The sequence below is a fragment of the Ochotona princeps genome, chromosome 9 (assembly GCF_030435755.1).
Source record: "Ochotona princeps isolate mOchPri1 chromosome 9, mOchPri1.hap1, whole genome shotgun sequence".
Lineage (NCBI taxonomy): Eukaryota > Metazoa > Chordata > Mammalia > Lagomorpha > Ochotonidae > Ochotona > Ochotona princeps.
The window spans coordinates 10,934,446-10,957,515 of NC_080840.1; the positions used below are offsets into that span (position 1 = coordinate 10,934,446).

The 23,070-nt window shown below is 45.5% G+C and overlaps 1 long non-coding RNA gene across 1 annotated transcript; it reads right to left on the minus strand.

The window, feature by feature from the left end:
- Positions 1-1,214: 1,214 nt before the first annotated feature.
- LOC131481083 (uncharacterized) lies at positions 1,215-21,372 on the minus strand. The gene is made up of 4 exons (XR_009246019.1): positions 20,665-21,372; positions 20,409-20,527; positions 2,358-2,423; positions 1,215-1,551 (listed from the first exon to the last, which is right to left on the minus strand). It is a non-coding gene; the product is annotated as an uncharacterized LOC131481083 (long non-coding RNA).
- Positions 21,373-23,070: the final 1,698 nt, after the last annotated feature.

Here is a 23,070-nt window from a genome sequence, read left to right on the forward strand (position 1 = left end):
ATTTCTGTTGTAATCGCATGTTTCGTTATTACCAAGAATAAGCACACACTTATTTACTGGCTCATTACACCTTTTTGTTAATGAACACAGTTGACTTTTTCCCCTTAACTACTTTTCTTTGAAGATATTCTTTTATTTTTTTGCTGTTTGTCCACACAATTGAATTTATCATAGATACTTCCAAATTTCTTTTTTTTACTATGAAGATAATGCATACTGAGCATTTTTTAAAACTCATAAAATACTGCATCCACCAGAAATAGCCACTATTAACTCTGAAACGAATGCCTTTTAAAAATGTAGGTGCATACACACACACATACACACACACACATCTATATTTTCCTTCAGGAAAATAGAGTCAAATTATATGAGTTACATGTGTTCTCCCTTTGTCATTTAATAATATGCCACAGTCATATTTCCAAGACCATCTATATTTTCTGCAATATTATTTTTAATAGTATTGTAGCATTCCATTATAAGTTTGCATAGTACTGAGTACCTTATTGCTGGGAATTTATCTTGCTTGAGAATTCCATTACTGAACACAGTACTTAGGCAAACATCTTTTTAACGGAATGTTTGCAAGCGTCTTTAGGGATTTCCTTACAGTATCTTCTCAAAAGTGATTTATAGGCTAGTAATACCTTGTTTACTATTGTTGCAACCATCTTCCTTATGTCATTGTTGCCATTTCCTTTTGTTTATAGTGGGTGGTTTTACAAGCATGCTTTAATGTCAGTAAGCTTATGTATACCAGTCCTTTAATTTTTTATCTATTCCTATTGTCTTGATATTTAGAAAGTCATTATTCATCTTGTGACTTCTTTTCTGTAGGGATGCTTTGGTTGATATCTCAATATCTACTCCGCGTAGTGATCAGGCTAAGCCTGGCATAACAATTCTATCTTGTTTGGTAGCGATCAATTCAGGAATGGACTGATTCAACTCTGGCCAATAGCATTTGAGAGGACAGCTACTGGGCAAAAATCTCCAGCAACCCTAAGCATGGGCTAAAACCCAGTTCCTATGTCTGTCTGAGGCCGTTATTGCCCTTGTTGGCAACGGAAAATCTTACAAAGCAGGGCGTGTATTTCGCCAGAGCTTGTTGTCTGGAAGCTCCTGGACAACAGTGACTCCACAGAGTCAGTGCAGGATATCCTCGTCCCTCGTCCCTCGTCACTCCACAGTGGCTGCTACAGTCTTAGCCGTCAATCACACTGGCCATTGAACATTGGGAATATGTTCAACATCAGCCAAGTTAGAGCCTCTTACTAAAACAAGCAAGGGTTGTTGCTTCCAGACTCATTGGCTAGACCATCAAGTGACCTCCGCTAGTGGCAAGTGACGTTGAGATGGCAGGAATTTGGATTTTCTGACCTTTATAACAAGGCAGCCAAGGAAGAAAAGGATTAGGAATTGGGTTAATCAATGCACAGTGTCTGTCTCAGCCAGTTTGATTGTGGTCTTTGTTGTTTGAAGAGCATCCTAAATGGAAGAACCCAGTGTTTTCATTGCAGTTGCTTGAAGGGTTTCCTGTTTTACTGTCTGAAATTTAGATTTATGGGATCAGAAAACTTTCCTTCTAGTAAAAAACAGAAACCTCAACATGTCTTGATGGTATGACTGGAAATTTTGCGATTTATTTGTTTCTGGATTATTGACCCTTCCCATTCCCCTCACTGGAATGTTGCAGCAGGAGATGAGGGGGACCTAGTCTGTCTTGTTCATTTCTGTGTCCCCAGGGCCTAGCATTCAGCAGGTAATCCATTCATAAAATAGTGGTAGATTAAATGCAGAACCCAAGATAAGACCTGACATCTGGCAAATGTTTACAAAATGTTCAGTCCCTCTACTCTTCCTCCAATGGTTAGGCAGCAGGATGCTGCAAAATAAGGCTCGCACTCAGCATCAAAACACAGAGCTCTCCACCCAGCTTTCCTAGCGTAGAGCTGTGTCTGTAGGGAAATAACTTCCCCTCCAGGCTCTGTGCCCCTAGGAGAGAGTCGTTTCCGGCTCTCCCCGTCTGCAGTCATGTGATTCTGAATGACCTGACACATCTCTTTTATTTCACTTTTCTTGCCAGAAAGCAAGAACACTCAACAGACAAATCTGCCTCCATGGAATTTGGTCTGTATGTGAACTGCCAACGACCAGAATGTTTGAACAAAACGGGACACAGAAACATCCCAGTTGAACCCTCCATGTGCAGGCTCTGAAAGAAAAGAAGCTAGCCTGCACAAGCTCCTGTAGGAGCTGAAGGCCACGTCCGGGTCCAGAATTGAGTCCAGGGTCTGCTAGCTGCCCACTGGCTCTAGGGTTGGTCCTTTTCAGGATGCCCTCGGGCCCTTTACCTGTCCGCTGTGCCTCAGCTCCTCTGAGTGCCCAGTTACGGTTTCTCTGTAGAGAAATCAGGGATCCTCCAATGTACACAGTTAGAGAAAAGTGAATGAATGTTCTCATGGGAATTTCATGGCTTATCTGGGATTAAACATTAACCAACCCTTCCAGGCACAAGCTGCCTGTTCCCACCGAGTCCCGGCTACCGCCTAGCCAGCCTTAATTCTGGGTGGTCTCTCCTGGCTGCTGTCAAATTTATCCACCCCTGCATCTAGACTCATTGAACTCTCAGGCCAGGGTCTCTGGAGAAATAGAAATTTTCTCTTCATAGTGTTTCAGACCTTTGTACTGGATCTTAGGTCAAACCAGGTAACCTTGTACCTACCTGTCTTAAATTTACTGATTACAAGAAATCCACGGTGTGTGGTAACAGCCGATCTGCAGCCAATGGGATCTGGTTCAGGTCCTGCTTGCTTCCGGACATGTTGACATAAAGAACTTATTGACCACATTGCTTCTCACCTTACTCAGATGGATGTTTTTTAAACATGAGAATGAAAACCTCAGCATCACAGGGTTTTCTAGAGGGCCGAATGCAGTGAGGTGGAGAGGTGGTGTAGCATTTGATATTTGGTAAGCTGTCAACCGGCAATGTTAAGGATTGTCGACACTTAACCCCTGGCCGATTACCACGTGTGCGCCTGGGTTTTGTTGCTTTTCTTTATTTTACTTTTCTTTTCTCTTCTTCTCCTTTCTCTCTCTTTTTAAAAGATTCATGTATTTTTATTGAAAAGCCTAATTTACAGAGAGACAGAAATGCAAAGAAAAAAATATCTTTCATCCACTGTTCACTCCTCAGATGGCAGCAATGGTAGGAACTGAGCTGTTCTGAAGCCAGAAAAGAGCCTCCTCTGGGTCTCCCACACAGGTGCAGGTGCCCCGGCTTTGGGCCCTCCTCCACTGCTTTCCCAGGCCATAAACAGGGAGCTGGATGGGAAGCAGAGCAGCCAGGATGTGAACCAGTGTTCATATGGGATGTGCCATCATGCAGGCCCCACCTGGTTTCATTTCTGAATTGGTAGCACAAATCCTGTTGATAATGACAATGTCTCATTGGCCAATGTCTGGCCCAGTGTTCCAATCAACCAAAACTAGTGTAAGTATAGAGGAGTTATCATGGGACAGGCCCCAGACCTGGAAGCAACCTCCCACTACAATCATTTAACTTCGGACCCAGCACTGTAGCCTAGTTGCTAAAGTCCTTGCCTTGCATGCACCTGGATCCCATATAGGTGCCAGTTTGAGTCCCAGCAGGCCCGTTTCCCTTCCAGCTTCCTGCTTTTGGCCTGGGAAAGCAAGGGAGGACAGCCCAAAAGCCTTGGGACCCTGCACCTGCATAGGAGACCTGGAAGAGGCTCCTGGCTTTGGATCAGCTCAGCTCTGGCTGTTGTGGCCATTTGGGGAGAAAACCAGTGGATGGAAGATCTTTCTCTCTGTTTATCCTTCTCTCTGTAAATCTGACTTTGCAATAAAAATAAATAAATCTTAAACAAAATTATTCAACTTCCATTTGCTACAACTTAGTGACATTGCTATGTGCTCAGAGAGAGAGACTTCTCTGGCTATACTGGGTATAGAGATCAGAGTTGGTCATCTCCAGCACATATGCCAATCAATTCCCATTTAACTTTCTTCTGTCTGTCTAATAGCTGAGATGTTTTATAACAGTTTAAGTGTCAGATATCAGCACAGTATTATGGCTCAGTTGGCTAATCCTCATCTCATAAGCGCTGAACATCCCATATGGGAACTAGTTCATGTCCCTCATGTTCCAAGTCTTTGGGACCTTGCACCTACATGGGAAACCTGGAAGAGCTCCTGGCATCTGGCTTCGGGTCAGCTCAACTCTGCCCATTGGGGAGTGAACCAGTGGATGGAAGATCTTCCTCTCTGTGTCTCCTTTTCTCCAAAAATCTGCTTTTCCAAGTAAAATAAATCTTAAAACAAAACCAAACGATCAGGTATCTTGGGGTAATTCATGGCAAGTCAGCTGTATTGTTCTTGGTTAATAAGAAAGCAAGGTATTAAACATGAATCACATGCTAAGGTATGAGTTGACTTTGGGGAGAATAACAAGCAGCGCCAAATTCTGTTTGAACACTTTGCTTTCTGGCCCACAGATGTGCAGTGTCACTATGCTGTGCTCAGCTTGGTTCCTTGTGTCTGCTCAGGACACAATCAAAGCCAGAGGATGAGCCCATGGATGGGACATGTTGCTCTCACAGCACAGTTCAAGAGAAGGAGACATTTCCAACCCCCATGTGTGAACTCAAGGATTCTGCTCACACTTTGTGTCTGGCATATCCACTCACAGCTCATTGGCCAAAGGGATTTATCATGGCTAAGCCCAAAGTTGCCAGGCACCGGAATACATTATGCCTATAGGGAAGGAAAGCAATAACGAAGACGGAATGGCTGTTGATTGTTGTCCTGCAGCAATGGACTTGGTGCACGGAGCTGGTGATAACACACGTGGACTACTGACTGACGGTCAATAGCTGAAGTTTATCAGTGGCATCAGGCTTTTATAGACTAAGGGTCACATCGGATAAGGGAGGAGGCTTTGAGAAGTTCACAGAGTTCCCATAAGCATGTCTATGGAACTCATCAATTGTATCCACACACTTGCCTGAAAGAGTGTTTGTTTTGTATATCCAATCAATTTCTCTCTTCCAAATGATATCCAATCAATTGTCCTCATACAAACAATATATAATTAATTATTCTTATGCAGATAATATATGATCAATTGTCATGCTACAGTTGATGACTAAAATGATATGACCTATCTATCCGTGTAAATCAATCCATCTAAGTTTCCCTGGAAGGAAAACATTACAAATACTATTTCTTGAGACCTAATTTTCTTTAGAATATAGATTTTGTGTCTTTTTTGTGAGTATCTTTGCTTTCCTAGAAACCAGAACAAAAAATATATTTGGGAATCATCATATTCTCCTCATCTCCCTTTCCGTCTCTGCATGTGAGCAGTTGTCAGCTTCGGTGAGAACGTCATCGTGAGTTGAAAATGAACAACTGCTTCCCGAGGTCAGATTAGACCTGGCGAGCAGCTTCGAGCCCAGCATGGGCCTTCTCGCTCCTTGCACAGAACTGCATTAAGTTTATTGAATTTTCAGCTTGTGTTTGTAACAATGCTGATCCCTAACTAGTTTTACAGGATCTATTTGAGGAACGGTTCTGCATCCCTTTAAGAAAACAATGAAGGCTTTTCCCCCCCACTTTAGAAAAACAAATGCCACTGCATGCCTGCAATTGCAATGGTCTGTGGAGTCTTTAATTTTCATTATCAGCCACAAGCTGATGGTTGCAAGAGCCCAAGGATCCCACATTTTATTGCTAAAATCCACTTCACAACTTGGAATGCAAAATAGGTCCTTTGTACAGTTGGTTGAGCAAATGACAGGTGAAGAAAGAAGATGCCGGAGCAAAGCTTGTGTAGAGCTCATGATGTACCAGGCACAGTTCTAGGGCTTTTTGTGCATTGCTACGTTGGATTCATGTAACCTATGAGCTAAGCACTATTGTCAGCCCCATTTCATAGAAAAGGCACCTGAGAAATCAAAACTTCACTCATTTGCTCAGGGTCACTCAAGTAGTTCTGGAACCTATGATTACAACCACTGCGACAATGTACAGAAAAGTGAGACAAATATTTTAGCAAATTGTTTGCTCATCGACTTTACATGCCATTGCTATCTTCTGGGAGCCTGCTAGGCACTGGGGGCTGTGCCAAATGCTTTCACTCCAGAGCGTGCTGCCCACTTCCTCCAGCCTTGTAGAGAACTGAAGTCATCAATGATGGAAATGCGGAGCTTTCGTTCCGTAGGGAGGTCCAGATTGAGAACCAGAAGCACAGGTTCTCCCAAACAGGAGCATTTCTTTAGAAATAGACAAGATTAATGGAGTTGGGTTATCACCTTTTTTAATGTGTTGACATCAACCATGAATATCATAAGCTGGTTGGACTGGCTCATCGAGTATGAAGCCTTTGATGTCTGGATCGACTCAGTTTATCTCAAGCAAACAGAACCATGCATCCATCTGTCATTGGCCAAACACAAAGAAGCAGATTGCTTTTAAATTGCTATCATGGAATTTTCTGGCTCCTGGGAAAATGTTCTGTCTAAAGACGATGGTTGAGGTTAGCAGTGTTGGGAAAGGGGGCGACTGGTTTCTGTTCTTCTCATAGATTGAATTAGAAGCTTGTTCTTCTGGGTCCTGATTTGTCATCGGTGAAATGGGAAACCTGCACACTATGGTCACAATTTTTTCTTTTACTTTTTAAAATTTTACAATAGCTTTTCATCAGTGCTAGAGTTGTTTATGTGGTCTTTATTTTTAGAAACATTTTATTATTATTTGAGAGCAGACACATAGACATCTGGGAGAGCGATACCTCTCAACTGCTCCCATCCTGAATTCCTTCAATGGTTGGGGCTGAGCCAAGCAAAAGCCAGGCAACAGCAACTCCATCCGAGTCTCCGATGTGGGTGGCCGGGACCCAACTACTCGAGTTGTCGCTACTGCCTCTCAGTGACAGAATAAAAGCTGAAGTCTGGAGAGGATCCAAGATGTGATCCGTAACTGAGGCACAGCACTGTATGACGTAGGAATATTAAGCGTGAAACCAAATACCCTCCTCTCCTAGAGATTTTTAAAAGATTTCATTGGCCTGTGAGCCTGTGGATGTATTTAGCACCAAGCCATGGCAGTGAATCAAATGCTCTATAAAGTGGTAAGAAAATGATTTTCTTTCTTCATATTCATGCACCACAAAGCATACTGAGCAGCCATTAGACGGGAGGCAGTTTCCAGCACAGAAGATGAAGCAATAAGCAAAACAGACACACATTCCTGTTTTCATGGTATGCACACTCCAAGAGGGAGGCTTCCAGAAGTTTCACCACACACTAGAAGATGATGACTACCGCAGAGAACAGCATGCAGGCAGAGCATTTGCAGCAACAGTTAAGTTGCTGCCTGGGCCAGCCACACTCCCTATCGGAGTGCCATCAGTCTCAGCTACTGCTCATCCAACTTCCTGCTAATGGGCCCCTGGGCGGCAACAGGTGCTGCCTACCCATGAGGAAGATCCAGACTGAGTTCTGGGCTTTGGCCTGGTCCAGATGTTTGGAGAGTTACCCTCTGTCTATATACCTTTCTCTGTCTAATTCTGCCTTTGAAATAAAAATAAAATCTTTTAAAAAAATAAATGTATGAGTTAAAAAAAAAAAGAAAAAGAGGCTCATTTGGCTCAGATTAGTTTGCAAATTCAGTCTAAGATCTGGTGAGCCAAAATGGCAACAGTTAGGTGTGTGGGAGGAAGGGTCACACCTTGAACCACACAGCAGAGACAGCAGCTGGATACAAGTCAGATATCCTGAAAGTGTCTTTGCAAAAGACTTCTTCCAAAGGCATGTAACCCATCACCCATCACCTGCCTCCTGCATAGGCTAAAGTAAAAGCCACCCTCCTGGGACCATTAATTTGTAACTCTAGGGTTTAAACATCTGCATGTGGTTGGGAGCCAAATCTTGCTCAAATGGTACTGGTACTTATATACTCATAAATGTGTATAACACATGCACGCACATGCCACACATACATTTTTATGTACACAAATATGTACACTCAGTATAATATGTGGTCTTGCTTAATGTAATTCTTTTCCTGTGTTACTGTAATGTTAACTTCAGTCAGCGAGCCACAGCTTATGGTTTTGCACACCAAACATTTTGATATGGGAGAGGGCATGTTGTATCACACTTGGAGTGCTTGGCTTTGAGACTTGGATCTACTGCTCACTCCAGCTTGGTGCTATACAGACCTAGGGAGGCAGCGGCAATGGCTCAAGTCACGGGGCTCATTGTCACCCTCATGGGACATTTGGATTCTTTTTGGGGTCCAGGCTTCAACCCCAGCCCATGCCCAGCTCACTGACGGGATGCGGGGAGGGAGCTTACAGAGAGCTGTCAGTCAACGTGTCCTTCTCCCTTTGACTCTTCGTGCTTCTCAAATAAAAAGTGAAAAAGTTAAAACTCAAGGAACACACCTGTACACTTAGCTGGAACACTAACACGTGCCAGAGGACCTTCCCTCTCCCCAGGTCCTCCTTTAACCCTTCACATGAGCATGGTCCTCTGCCTCGGGTTCAGATGCACAGAATCGACCTCTGGAAGGTTAACCTCTGGCCATGTCAGAGGATTTGATCCAACACCTGCTCCAAGCTTTAGCCAAAGTTCCTGAGAAGGAGAAGTGAAAAATTGTCCAATGTGGAATTCTTATCATTCGAATGGAAGGGAGTATAAAGCACATAGTAAGTTCTAAGGCTGCAAAGAAACCACATTTGCGGTAGAATCGATTGCTACTGGACTGGGGTTTACATCCGCGTCACAGGGAGTCTCACTCCATCTTGCTTAGCATCTAGAAAGCTATTCTAATCCGTCACCAGCTTGAGAATCAGGCTCAACAAGCCACGGGCTGACTACACTAGAACTGATGGTCCAGAAGGAGGGTGAAGCTGCACAGGCTTGATGGATGCAGGGTAGCTTCCTTTCCGTGAGCAGAGTCAAGGTGGTCAGCAAGAGTTTCTTTCTTTCCCTTTTTAATATCGCAGGGTTCTCCACGTCACCTGAATCACAACAAACCATGTCATCAGTGCCTGGGAACGAATGGTGATGTTCAGTCTGGTTTTTTTTTTTCTTCTTTTTGTCATACATGATGCTCCCATGTACATCTTTGTGAGCAAGAGGAAATTTCTTCTCCAGTTTTTAAATGTATGTTTTATCTAGCTTTCGTAAATCAACACAGCACTTGTCTCCCCAGATAAATTCAGAGGCAACTTGGAGTCCTGCTCAGGACATTTTTATCCCCCAGAGGATGTTTGGCGATTGAAGAACTGGGTAGAGGAGGGCCCGGGGTGGTAGCCTAGTGGCTAGTCCTTGCCTTGTGCACGGCAGGATCCCATATGAATGCTGGTTCTAATCCCAGCGGCCTCATTTCCCATCCAGCTGCCTGTTTGTGGCCTGGGAAAGCAGTAGAGGACGGCCCAAAGCCTTGAAACCCTGCATCTGCCATGGAGACCTGGAAGAGACTCCAGGCTCCTGGCTTCAGATCGGCGCAGCTCTGGCCATTGCATTCACTTGGGGAGTGAATCATCAGGCGGAAGATCTTCCTCTCTGTCTCTTCTCTCTGTATATCTAACTTTCCATTTTAAAAAATGAAATAAATTTGTTAAAAAAAGAGATATAGTCTTAGAAAAAAAGGAAGGAAGGAAGGAAGGAAGGAAGGAAGGAAGGAAGGAAGGAAGGAAGGAAGAAGAAAGAAAGAAAGAAAGAAAGAAAGAAAGAAAGAAAGAAAGAAAGAAAGAAAGAAAGAAAGAAAGAAAGAAAGTGGGTAGGGTGGAGCTACTAGCCCTGGTGGGAACAGACCAAGGATGTTCTAAAACCTGTGCAGTGCAGAGGACCGCCACATACAACAAAGAAGCACTCCGTTCTGGACGTCAGCCACACTGAGGCTGAGAAACCCTGCTCTGATCGGTAACTCTGGCACAAACTTGCTCTCTGATCTTGGGCAAGGGGCACCTCCTCTCTGGAGATCTTTCAGTGGCTCTTTCCAGCCCTGATCCAGAGGGACAGAGACAAGCTCTACTGTAGCACTGGCATTTCTGCAGCTGGAACTGAGTGGCTCAGGAATATTTCGTGCCAAAACCTTCCATCTGATTGACAGTAGGTCAGATTCACATCCTGTCTTACTGCTAACATCCTCTTTCACATACTGAAGACAAACTATGTTAAGGCCAAGCCATACAGGACAGTTTGGAAAGACCCAGCCATGAGACAAATGGGATGTGGCTAAACAATGCCACATAGTGTTGCCTGTCTCTGCAATTCTCATGATTGACATGGGTTATGAACTGGGGAAGGAAGAGGGCTATTGCAAAATCAGAATGTCAAGATGGACACTCCGTTTTATTTTTGTGAGGTAAATAAAAGTGTGACCCAGAAAATAGAAAATAGGTCATCAGAAAGTCACTCAACTCTTACACATCTGCTGAAGGTCTACCATGAGATTCTGATTCCCTTGGTTTCACATCCAGGTACAAATTAGCCATTATGAGCTGAGCATTTACTATGAGACAGGTAACTCTGATGGACATTTAAATGCACACTATGCTTTTAATTTTTTATGTAAAAATCTTTTCCCCAGCTTTAGGCAACTGCCTAGATTGCCTTATACCTAGGCAAGCATTATACTGCTGAGGGATAAACAGCCAATAGCCGGTGGGCATTCTGGGTCTTGTTAATGGCAAATGTATGAACCATACCAGTATGCCAGCATAATTGCCTTTTGTTGTTGTTGTTGAGATACATGGAGAAGGTTAGGCATGCCAGGCCAGAACATGCCACCCTGTGGTCCACAAGCTGAGGAGTGTGGGACAGCAGATTGCCAAGGAAAGGTTCTGGAGATGTGGTGGAGCGAGAATGGCTGTTTGACAGGGAAGGAATAACTTCTGGGTATTTCCCCAGATGTGGCCACTGAACTTGCAGGTAGGCAAGGGAGCTGAGGTGGGGTGGCTTGGAGTGGGGGAATCTAGAGGGCATGTCTGGGTCAAGCTAAGGCACCCACCCATGTGGGCGGTGCAATTCCCAATGTGTACCTGCCTACACATATGAAAGCTGGGAATGCAGGGCAATGCCTGGTTGGGTTAGACCACAGCACCTGACCATGAGCGGGTGGGCCACATCAGACTTGGTCATAGTATCCACTGCAACTTGAGAAAATCAAATCTGGGGACAGATTCAGTAGGGTATTTGTGGATTCACTTCTGTGGGACTGTAGCACCTGCCAGTTTGCATGAAAGCTGGGGGTGGTAATGGGCTGAGCCTGACTGAACCATGGAGCTCGTCTGACACTCATAGGAGCTGGAGCGGGGAGCAGGCTTGGTAGGGGAACTTGAGGAACTCCACTACTAGGCCACAAGCTCCTGCTGGGGAGGACAAGAACCTAGGCTGGGGCAGAGTCAGGTCAGGCAAGGCTGCAGCACCTGAGAGCCAGAAAAGTGTGGGCTGGGCTGAAACACCAAGCAGTGAGTGCCTTTGGGAAGCTTATGCCAGGCTGAGTCAAGCCACCCAGCAGCACACGCAAGATCTGGGATTGGGAATGGGCCTGGTAGGAGAACTCTGGGGACTCCCTGCTAAGCTGCAGTTCCCATTGGTGAGTGTAAGAGCTGGAGCTGAGGGTGGATTAGGCTGGGCAAGGCTGCAACCCCCTTCTGCATGCCTGAGGGTATGCCAGACTGGGCTAGGCTGGAGCACCCAATGGCACTCCAAGAACCAGCATGGGTGTAGAAAAGCTGAACCAGGCTGCTGTACCCACTGGTACCCATAAGAGGTGGATCTGAAGGTTGGTCAAACTGGGCTGGGATAAAGCACCCATTTGCAAGCCAGAATGGGTGTAGGCCAGTTGGGCCAGACTACAGAACTTGCCAGTGAGTCCCAGGACTGGTGGTGGGTCATCTCAGACCTGGGCTGGGAGCAGGCCCCGTAGGGTAACCACGGGGCCTTATCTGCTAGGCTATTGCTTCCACTGGTGAGTGAGAGAGCTAGGACGGGTATGAGTTGATCTGAGCAAAGTTGCAACATCTATCAGCTGGCATTTGGGTTGGGACTTTGTGCAAGCCAGGCTGGGCTATGCTGCCATAGCTGGTGGTATGTATGAGAATCAGAATGGGTGAGAGTCAGCCAGGCTAGGCTACAGCATCCACTAACAAGTGTTAGGACTGGTTGGGGGTGGGTGACCTCAGAGTACTCGGCCTCCGAGGGCATCCAATTCCCTGTGGCCTCCTTGGCAGTTGGGATGTAATCCTTGTTGCTCGTATTAATAGTTTGTGGTGAAGGTCTGGGAGTTTTCATGGTTGGGATCCAAACTTCCTCCTTACCACCTGCTCCACTCTGGAGTGCCCCCCTGCTCCACGCACATGACCGCCTGTTAAGAGGTTGTCAGGGTCGCACCCGGTTCCCTCCCGCCATGCAGGGGATGGAAGAAGTCCAAACACTACCGTGCAGAAACCAACGTCATCGGAAAGACAACCAGAAGCCCTGAGCGGTCCGCAGAAACAGAAGAACGATAAACGTCCTTCGGGACCAGGGAGGAGAGCTTTCTCTGGTCCGAGCCTGGCTCCACCTCTGGACCCCCACCCTCCCGCGCAATGACCATCGGGATCGCTCCGAAAACCCCTCACAGCAAACAAACAATCATACAAACTAAAAAAACCTAAAATAAATAGACAAACAACAAAAAGTAGAGCTTGGAATCTGACAGGAGAGAGCTGGCGTGGATTGGCTCATGCCTCGCTGGGTGGGACACAAAGATTAGTTACTCCTCACCATGGTGTTGGGGACTTTCCTGCACACCCCCCCCCCAAAAAAAATGTTCTGCACCTTAATTGTCGACAAATGTCTTGTTAGAGTTACAAGCCAGTCTAGATTATCCTAAAATCTGCCAAGATCAGCAAAATTATACTTCAACACAACAAATGGCTAAATATGAAAATGAAATAGACACGAGACAGCTGAATGGTACCTTATAGCTATTTTAAGGTATATAGCAGCCGGTCCTGTATATAAACTAAAATTGAAATGTCAATGAGCTAATCAGAGGTTGTGGTTAAGAACTTGCTTTTTTTTTTTTTTTTACATACTGGTTACTCAAAACCATGTCAATTCAATAATGTTGCAAATTGCTGTTGATGTTATATTGGGACTCTTAATTGACTGGGATGATATTCTACCAGCTCTAACTTCGGACCAGAAATGGTCTCCCCAAGAAACTGTTCAACCCATCTGGACAATAAGTAGCTGGACTCTATGCTTGGTGTACATTTGCAAGGAAAGAATCTTGATTGAATTTGAACTGTAATACTGCATCAAGGTGGAGGAATCCACCAGGGGGGAGGGGCGTGGGAGGGGTGGGGGGATTCCCAGAGCCTATGAAACTGTCACATAATGCAAAATAATTAATAAAAAAGAAAAAACAAGTGCTAGGACTAGGTGTAAGTTATGTTAGACTGGACTGCAGTATCCTCTGGCAGGCACAAGATCCATGGTTTGGAGTGGGCCTGGTAGGGGCACAATGGGCACCCCTTTGCTAGGCCGTACCTACTGCTAATGAGCAAAAGAGCCAGAGCTGGAGGTGGGCCAGGTTGGTGAAGGCAGTATCATCTGTTGGCATATGTATGGGCAGGGTCTAGGGGTAGGTGAAGCTGAGCTAGGCTGCAGCACAAGAGCTCAATAGGATGTGGGGGAGATCAGGATAGGTTGCAGTATATGACAGTACATGCAAAAGCTGGAGCTGGTGGTAGGTCCAATAGGAGTTATTGGGGGTTGTCCCAACTAGGCTTCAGCATCCACTGGTGTGTGTGAGGGCAGGCAGGCTGGGCTGGGCCTTAATACCCATTGGTTCCTATGAGAGATGGAACTGGGAGCAGAACTGACCAGATAACTGTGTGTGGTTTGGCTGGTGCAAGCGATGGTCTGAAACTGACTCTGCTGACGCACACAAGAGTCAAGTCTGAGGTCACCCCAGGTGAAATTTCTTGGAGGACTCCCCAACTGGATCACTGGACTCAGATTCTGACCACAGGGAAAGTCACAAGATCTGTGTGCTGCAACCTTAGTGTGCATGTGTCAAGCCTGGGTCTCTTGGTTTCTGATGCCTGTGCAGGAGGCAGCATACTAAACGCACACATGGGTCATGACATGCAGCTCATCTAGGCCAGTAGAGGATGCAGAATGCTTTGTCAGAGGATGAAAAGCAGAACAGGTTGGACTGCTCTTTTGGCCAAGCTTTCGCAACATGTTCCTAGGGATGCACTAAGGTGGATCTGGTCAGCCAGTAGACCTTGGTCAGGTTTTCTCAACCCTGGTGTAATGAAGCTGACAATGTCTCAAAACTACCAAAACCACTCAAGTAACACCCTCCACATTGGGGTCTCTAATGACTGTCCCCATCCCTGGGTACTGATGTGGTTTGACAGCAAGGAATGACCTCCCCACAACTCCAGCAGAGCAGGAGAGTAAAACTCAAAGAACTGAGGTGTTTGCTGCACCCACCTTCCTCCATACCTCAACCCTCCCCATCCTTGTGGTGGGTCCACACGGCCAGGTATCCCTCTCAGCTGTGTCAACAGTATTAAAAATGAAATTCCAATCTTAAAAAATTAATTACAAATTTATTAAAGTGTATTTACTTATTTGAAAGTCAGAGTTACAGAGGGAGAGAAGGTCAGAGAGAGAGGTCTACCCACTGGGAGTAGACCAGCGTATGGAAGGTCTCTGTCTCTCCTTTTCCTCTCCATCTTTCTGCCTCTCAGATTAAAAATTAACAAAACAAAACAAAACAAAACAAAAAACCAAACACACACACACACACGACCCTAAATAAAGCAGCAAAAAATAAGCAGGCTCACTGCTCCTCTCTTTAATATGGGATGGTGACTATAAGTAGAGTCAGAGTATGTGATTTCTGGAGTTAGATCATAAAAGGCTCTTCTGGCACCCTGAGGACATTCAGTCTTGGAACCAAACCCACACACTGTGAGGAAACCCACAGCGTCTGGGCAAGCTTCTATAGCGAGAAGCAAGACTCCCAGCACCCAGTCTGAACTGGGCCCTGGGAAGAACAGCTGGCCTCCGGCCTGTGCCAACCACAGGAGTGCACCATCTTGCACATGGAACTCCCAATTTGGCACTGCCCACACTGCATTAAACACTAGTGGTCCCCGTGAAGGTTCCAAATTGTAGAGATGGCAGTTAAACAAGTGATGGATAGATTATCATGCAACAAGCAGTAACCGTTGCTAATGTCAAGGTGTAGGTGTAGATATTTATACTGTATAATTGAGAATCTTGACTTTGCAAATGTCAATAATAGAGTTCAGGTGAAATTCTGACTCCAAACTTTTGTACTCCTTTTTGCCTCACATTATTGCCTGTTGAGAATAACACATAATCCCTGATAATAAGGAGTACAAGCCCTCACTGCACAAAAGAAACACTGCACACACTAACTTTTTACAAAAAGAGACCTTAACCTTTTATCACCTATGAATACATAACATCAATCCTTGAAAGCTATCCTATGGAAAATACCCATAAAGATACATGACATGCAATTACTCAGTATTTTCGAAGACCTTACATGTCCCATAACTGGAAATGGCTGATAAACTGTGATGTCAGCATTAGAAAAAAAACAAGAACGACTATGAAAACCAGATGACAACTTGTAAAAATGATTGTAAAATCCTAGTAAATGACAAAAGTAAACCATAAAATGGAATGTTCAGTAAGAGGAGGATGAAATAAGCACACAGGGACACTAGATTTAAGTTCTCGTTAGTTTCCGGCACTGACAGTATTATTCTTTAATTTCATTTTTTTAACAACCCAATGAGGAAGCATTATTATCTTTGTTTTACAGATCGGAGAATTGAATCTCGAAGATATTAAGCAACTTGCCCCAAATCAGATAGCTAATAACAGAGCAGAGTCAAGAAGCTGAAGGTGGGAAGGCAAGGAGGGGCTGGCTAGCCGATTGAGGTGGGATGCAGGCGGGTCAGAGCATGATGGCAGGTGGAACAAAGGAGATGAGATCAAAAGAAAAAAACAAACAGAGAGAGATCACGTGACAGTGGGTCAAATGGTGATTTTTGCGTCGGTTGCCTGTAAGCCTTTCAGCAGAAGCGTACTTACCTTCCGTATTACGGTTTTCTTCAGTCATTTACCTTGGCAAGCCACTATTTGGCAGCTGCTGAGCAGGTGCTGTGCCAAGCCCTGTGGGGACAGTGATGAGACCAGTACTGCTTCTAGTCCGGAGGAACTCACAGCTGAGGCTGATCCTGCCTCCGTTCCTTATTTCTGGGAACACTTTGGGACACCGAGATCAAGTGGACAGGAGGAGAAATGAAGGCAGTGAATGGAATACTCTACCATGGTGGTAGTCCAAGGGCTGAGGATTTTATTCCGTTTCGACTTCTTCAAAGAAAGGGCTCCTGGAACACGGAAGGCTGGAGCAACCAGGAGTCAAAAGAGACAGAAACAATGTTCTAAAGATGCTCCCTGGAACTGAACTTGAACTATGGTTATGCAGCGGGGTGGAGGAACCCACCATGGGGGGAGGGAGGGGGGGAGAATCCCAGATTCTATGTAATTACAACACAAGGTAATTGATGAATCAATTCAATAAAGAAAAAAAAGATGCTCCCTGGAAAGAGAAAGTGCAAATTGTAAGGTTCCCCTCACTCCCGACTGGGTAGCACGGACCTATTTTTGTAAGTCTTTTGCATATAGTAATGGCAGCCTGTTTGAGAATGGCTCGGGCAATATAATATGGTCTTCTCTCAGGCTAAGCAGGAATGGCTTGTGTCACCAGCAAGACATTGCAGAAATGAGGTGTGTGACCTCTGAGGCTGGGCCATTCATGATATTACTGTTTCTGTTCTGTTGCCGGAAACCAGACACACTGTGCCCTGTGACACTCAGGAACCCCTGAAAGGGATCATGGCAGCCAAGGGTGGGCCTTCAGGTAACAACAGACTCCGCTGGTGACTGCAAAGCCTTCATTACCTGGAGCTCAAAGAACTCAGCTAAGCTTTCCTAAATTTCTCCCACACAGATGTTTTCAGAGTTAATGTCTGCAGTTGTTTTAAGGCTTCACGTCTGAGTGACTTGTTATCTAGCACTAGATAACACATGTAAGAACGTCATGATTATTTGTTTACATTTTATTTGAAAGGCTGAGGGAGAGAACAGGAGGAAGGAAGAGAGAGAATGACAGAAGGAAAGAGATCTTCCAGCTACTGGCTGATTCCATAAGAGCAAGCATTTCGTGAGGGCATAGCCAGGAGTCCAGAACTCAATCCAAGCCTCCCCTGGGAATCGCATCCCCTTGAGCCATCATTGCCGCGCCCCAGGATGTAATTAGTGGCAAGTGAAGTCAGGGACCAAGTTAGGACTTGATCCAGGGACCCAAGCAGTAAGTACTTCCTGAGGTTGTCTTAAATGCCTCTCCTCGTAACTACCTTGAGTTTTCCTAAAGAAAAGATGTTTAGAGCTAGTCAACCACTCTACTCCTTCCCCAAATTAGATAATACTTAGTTTTTTTACTTCATTATTGTAACTTAAGCCTGGTTATTCGAAGGTGTAATGAAGAAGAAAAAAATTTGTAAGCAGAGACAACTCTCTAGGACATGTGTGCCCTTGCGGACTTCCACATGCACACAGACACATTTCTTATGCTTTTGCTTTTATTTATTTTATAATTGAAAAGATTTGGTCCTTCGTTTGAAAGGCACTTACAGAGTGAGAGGGAGACAGAGAAAGCGCTTCTGTCGGTTGGTTCCCTCCCCCAGTGGCTGCAATGGCCAGAGCTAGCCCTGTTCAAAGTGGGAGCCAGGAGCTTCCTCAGGGTCTCCCAGAGAGGGAGGGACCAAGCAGCCGGGCCATCCTCTGCTGCTCTTCCAGACACATTAGGGAGTCTGCCAGACGTATCTGCCATGGTTGTAAAAGTATCACCTGGACAGTGAACTGCTAGCCAGTAGAGAGCCACTGTATCACTTTAAATGTCTGCTTGTGTTGCCACATACAGGTGTGTCATAAATACCAAATTCCATATGGACAAACTAGCTTATTTCAAGTTTTTAAACACTGTAAGTAATGACTCACCAAACATGCTTGCGTACATGTCATTTTGTCTATTTATCTAGGTATTTCCTTTGGAGACTCTTCTGTAAGTAGAACTCTTGGGCCAAAGGATGTGCATTTTTATTCACTGATTAATTTATGTGGCAGGTACAGAGAATTAGTGTGTGTGTTACTACCCATCGATTTGCGCTAGGACTTGGGCAGGCCAAAGTCGAGAGCCAGGATTTCTGTCCAGATCTACCGCGTGGGTGGCAGGTACCGGCTATGTGCGCCAACGGTGCTGCTTTGCACGGGCTGCGTGAGCAGAAAGCTGGAGTTAGGAGCTGGATCCAGGCACCAAATCTAAGTACTGCAACAGGAGACGCAGGCAACTTAATCAGTGTCTCACCCACAAGGCCAAATGCCTGCCCGTATATGCATTGTAAAAGTACTTCATCAATAGTACGAGGCAATTGGGAGTATTATTATCCTCATTTTACAGATCAAAATTTGAGATTTGGAAAAGTTAAGTGACCCCCCCAAAGTTACATAGCTGGTACACGGCAGAGCTGGTAGTCCAACTCACACTTGGGAACTTGACTTCTCATTGGTTGCTGAATGTCCCCCTAAAAGAATAGAACACAAAGAAGAAAAATAGGGACAAGAAAAAGTGGATCTCCCATTTCCTCAAGTCAGACTCCCTGGATCCTTGCCTCCGCCTCTGAGCCGCAGGCCGCGAGGAAGCTGGATTTTCCTCCTGTAATCTGCAAATCAGTTCGCGCCTCTGGAATAGGAGGACTGTGGGTAGGGACTTCCAGTCATTCCCAACATCAAGAAGCAGTGACCAAAATTGCCTGAAATCACACACTTCTCCAACTGTGATCTTTTAGAACTCTCCATCACTGTGGATTATAAAGCTGTTATACCGATGGACGATGGCGTGGGATAGGTGGAGGACGGGCCTCGGCATGCCAGTACAGAGTTCAGTGTGGGCTGATCCCTACATCAGGCAGGCAATTTTAAACATGCTTTGTTTGTCCCCAAGGAAATGAGAAAAATTCTCCATTTCTTCTTCCCCTTTTAAAACTAGCCCTGAGAAGCAAGTGTGGTGTCATAGAAAGTACATGGGCTTGAAATCACAGAGACTGGATGATAATGCTGCGGCAGTGTGGAGCTAAGGGAATTGTCAAAACCTCAAGTCTCAGGTTTCACATCTGGAAAATGTGTACCTTAGTACTTGGGTTAGTCAGAATCCGTTAGAGAAACAGAAGCAGTGAGATCTTACGGAGAGAGAGAGGAGAAGCCAGAGAAGGTGCAAGACTTGCTAACACCAAGTTGGTAGCACAGAAACACTGGGGGAGCCATTTCAAGACCTGAGAACCTGAGCAGTGGTGGCAGAGATTCCAGTTCTCATTGAATCAGGAGCACAGAAGGCACTAGAAATTCCCTACTCCAGATCAAGCAGGAAGAGAGGAAGAGTGGCTCTTCCTGGTTGGGGTTTTTTTTTTTTGTCGTTGTTGTTCCGCTCAAGCCCTCAGCTGACTGGATGATGCCTGCACTGTGTCAATCTCTTCTCCTCCTTCTTCCTATCTTTCCTCTTCTCCCTCTTCCCCTTCTTCCCTCCTTTTTCTTCTTCTTCTAAGATTTTTTTATTTCTTACTGTGGAAAGGCAGATTTACAGAGAGAAGGAGATAGAAGGATCTTCCATTCACTGGTTCACTCCCCCAGTAGCTGCAAGGGCTGGATCTGAGCTGATCTGAATTCAAGAGCTTCTTACTGGTCTCCCACGTGGATGCAGGCTCCCAAGGCCTTTGGGTTATCCTCTGCTGCTTTTCCAGTCCACAAAAAGGGAAGTGGAGTAGCCGGGACACGAACTAGTGCCCACGTGGGATCCTGGTGTATGTAAGGTGAAGATTCAGCCACTAGGCTACTGTGTCAGGCCCAAGTGTCCATCTTCTATGACAACAGCCTCAATGACTCACCCATAAGTGAGCGGCTAATTAGAATCTGTCTAGTCAGGTTACCATGGTTAAGTATCCCAGGACTTAATACTCAGTTTCTTGTTGAGGAGTTCATAAGATTATGCACAAGAGTCTGGAAGACACTAGAAACACCCAGTTTATAAGACTTACAACTTTCCTTTCCTTTCTGTTCCTGAAGAAGAACCTAGAACCCAGGTACTGTTCTGGGAAAAAGCCACTGTCAGCATTCTCATGGCTTGAAACAAACTAAAGTAATTCTTCCACTCATTTGTGGACATGAAGATCTCCTCAGAGGGTGTGTGCACAAACACGTACTTACATACGCTCATGCTCACTGCCGCCACACCCCACATCATAACATCCAGAATGTTCCTCAATCAACTGTCCAGGTACAGGTGTCCTTTAGATGTGCCTGAGCACAGACAGAGGCAATCGCAACTGGAAGTGAAACATCACAAGCGAGCCCTAATTAAAGTCATCCCCTGACATAGCCTGCAAATTACAGGCTTTCCAAAAGACAGGATCAGAGAGCATTTGTCTGCCACAGTTCTGTGCGCTGATAACACAATGCTGACCTCACCCGTCAGACCATGGAGGAATCCTGGAATGGATGCCGGAACAACCTCCTGGGTGGAACTGCGTCTCGGTCCTCAGTTAGCAGGCATGGGTCCAGCCCTCTACACACTGCAGCTTTGTTTGGGGCTGGCTGAGAGCTTCAGCGAGCATTCCCCAAGCAACATTTCAAAGAACTTGTGCCCCACAGTGAGCGTTTCTTAATATCAACATTGAATTTGGAAGAACCCACTTAGGCGGCCTCTGTTCTCTTCTGGGAAAACTGGCTTCCATGGTGAGCAAAGCTGGTGTCGTCTCTGGCACGCATGTTGATGATGTCATCGCACCCACGTGTGGACCGTCAGAGATGAGCGCCACCCGACTGCCAGAGCTCAGCAGCATTGTCTCAAGCAGTTCAATGTCTGGCGATGGTAGCTCTCTTGAAATTCTTGTATTTCTGCTTTGTGCTGGACCCTACACATGACGAGGCCGGTCTTGTCCACCTCGCTGGACTTTGTATTTCCTGTCTGGACTGCTCTTCTACTTTGCCTGCATGCCGAACTCCCACAGTGCTTCTCCCTCCTCCCTGTCCCTCTTCCTTGCTCCCTGCCTCCCTACCTTCCTGTGTGCTCTCCTCTGTTTCCTCTGCTTCTCTCTCTTTGGGCCTCCCTACTCCATTCCTCCTTTCTAGCTTTCTTCTCCAAACAGCGTTGAATTCCAGATTGGGAATTCCTACCGACTAGGAACTCCAGGCTTGGTAAAACAGTAGTCCCATGTCCTTACAAAACTTACAATTTAGCAAAGGAGATAGACAGACTAAAACCACAAGGAAACAAACAAAAGAAAATAATAATGATTCTGGGTTTTGCCATGAGGGAGACACTCAGAGGGCTGAAAGAATAACAGCCAAGCTGGGGGCGAGGGGACTTCCGTGGTTTCGGATCAAGGCTCTGCCAGAGCACGCCCCTAACTCTCAAAGGAGCTGGTCCCCGTGTAGAGCACAGCAGACAACATGTTCTGTTGTTCTGCTGTCCGTCCTTGATGCCATCAGGAGCAGAAAGTCTGCCCTCCCCACCCGACCCTGCTGCAGCATGACTGGGAGTTGCTGTGGAGGAAGGCTGCTACAGGTCTTACTCACTTTGGTCTCCACCAACTCCTGCGGACGCTTAATATCACTGACCAATGTCAGAGGCTTTGTCACTCCACAGTGGCTCCCACAGGAGATGAGGAGGGTGGTTTTGCTCTCCAAGGGATATTTGGCAAGGTTTGAAGGCAGTACCGATGATCATGAAATCATAAATGTCGGGGTGGGAGGAATTTTGGAATTCAATGGACAGAAGACAGAGTATGGGAAGCATCCTATAGTGCCAAAAGCACCGCCACATCACTGGGGCCGATAGTGTAAAACCACCCAGGCACGCCTAGGTGTCACAGGAAGTTACCCATGGCAACACATTTTGGAATGCCAGGTTGTCTAACCTGTTGCCTGCTTAAGCTAAAGACTTATTAACAGGTCTTCCCCGAAGTATCTACAACTTCAGACACACAGCAGTGTCCAGCAGCCTGGAACTGCCGCCCTTTCTCTCCAGCACTGTGATTCTGTCAGTTCCTGGCTATTAAATGTGAGACTGACTGTGGCCAACCACGATCTTCCATTAGCCACCTCTTCTCCCAAGCTTCCTCCTAAGCTGAATTTTTCCTGATGCAGCGGAAATCTATTTCCTCTGAATGAGACATTTTCTGAGCTCCCACTGGTGCATAGCCTACCACTCAGGAACACAATTGAGCAAGTTCAAGAGCAAATAGCTGCTCAAGGGATTTTGGGTTGAGGAAGGAAGAAACTAGGGTTTGGTAAGAGCTCTAATTAAGGGCCAAGCACTTTTCCCAGAACAATAGGCAACACAAAAAAAGTTTCATGGAAGGTATTGTTAGCCCCATCCCTACTTTCATTGAAAAGGAAGAAACCGAGAGGTCCTAACTCCAGCGAGGTCCCACAGGTACTAAGTGGTCAAGCTGTGAGGCAAACCAGTTTCTAGTTTCTTATACTAAGCTGCAGCCAGTGATTCTGCTTAAAATTTTCATTGTCTTCACTCATTTAAAAACGAATGTAGGTTCATTATGGATATTTGCATATGACAAGAAAAAGAATAAATGGATATCAGAATTGGAAACTAAGAAAGGGGAAAAGAGTGGTAGAACATGAAGTTAAGGACAAGGCTAGTCTGAAAATAAGTGTCATGAAAATTTTTTGTTATATTTTTATCTTGAATTTTTGAATTTTGTGGTACAATTTCATATAGACTGGGATTCTCCCTCAAGCTTCCACCCCTGACAGAGTTTCCCCATGTTGCTACAACAGTATAGTCCTTCATAAGGAGTCATAATTCCATCAGTCTCTCATTTAAGTGTGCCCCGACATTGCTGGTGCA